This window comes from Sitophilus oryzae, unplaced genomic scaffold, assembly GCF_002938485.1.
Source record: "Sitophilus oryzae breed Bouriz unplaced genomic scaffold, Soryzae_2.0 scaffold_1867_pilon_pilon, whole genome shotgun sequence".
NCBI lineage: Eukaryota > Metazoa > Arthropoda > Insecta > Coleoptera > Curculionidae > Sitophilus > Sitophilus oryzae.
The window spans coordinates 210,829-211,872 of record NW_022146576.1 but is presented as its reverse complement, the minus strand read 5'-3'; the positions used below and the strand labels follow the sequence as shown (position 1 = coordinate 211,872).

At 39.6% G+C, this 1,044-nt stretch overlaps 1 pseudogene; it reads left to right on the top strand.

Annotated features, from left to right (window-relative positions):
• Positions 1–411: 411 nt before the first annotated feature.
• LOC115883277 overlaps positions 412–1,044 on the top strand; it is a 44,625-nt pseudogene continuing 43,992 nt past the window's right edge.

Sequence of the window (1,044 nt, the reverse complement as noted above, 5' to 3'; positions counted from 1 at the left end):
TAAAGTTACTTACAGAAACAAAGTACTTATGGGAGCTATGAATTTATACAGAGGCACAGATCACACCTTTCAAATAAAATTACAGAGAAAAAGGAGATTACTTCTCACTAGATGATGTACTAGAGGTTGCTGAACATTATGATGAAATCTTAAGAGTTGCAGAGCTTGTGAGAGACAGGAGGTGGAAGTCCCCTCCTGTGAATTTGTGGGGCCAGAATAGAGTCTGTGACTACGAGCATGTCAAACTGGAATACATAAAACACGGGAAAAGATAAGACAGTTGCCAGGAAATAGCTAATCCTTGGGAAAAGACATGTGCGTCCCAAGAGGGGCTTGGTGCAGGCATACTTTCATTTGGTAGAAGATTTTAGATCTTGACTTTACTTTACTTTGGGGCCAAATATATTCAGCATGACCAGACGTTTGAAATGGTGTGATTTCTTTGGCTACAGGAGACTCAATCTGGAGGTGAGTGCATAGAAGACGACATTCCATTCCACCACATGCATGAAATGAGTGATAAAGTTTGTTATGCAGCTGCCATGGCTTCCCAGTAGAAATGCCATAACTTACTTGTCAGATGGCAGAATTGCCATTATCTCTAAAACACACAGCAATTAATCAGTTAAACAATACGGAGAGACAAAAGTTACCATATAAGATTCTAGACATTTCTGGCGAACCACCATAAAATTTTTGGACAAATAGATTTGAAACTAAAACTTGGAACACCCCCGTATATAGATATTAAGCACTCATTTGTGATCTGCGATAATGAGCTGAAATTTCCAACAGACGGATTAATAGGAATGGATTTCTTAGACAAAGGTAAAACCTATTATAAGATTTTAGTGCAAAGGAAGATGAAAGTTGGAGGATGTAGTGTGGACATATCAGATGTACGTCTAATTCATTCGACAGTTTATAAATTTCAGACGTGGGTGCCTTGGAACCTACGTTCAAAGCGATCATCAGATCAGATCTTCATTCCTTCCTTCCTTCCTTCCTTCTTCCACGTTGTCGGTTGTTCGTTCCGCCACCGCA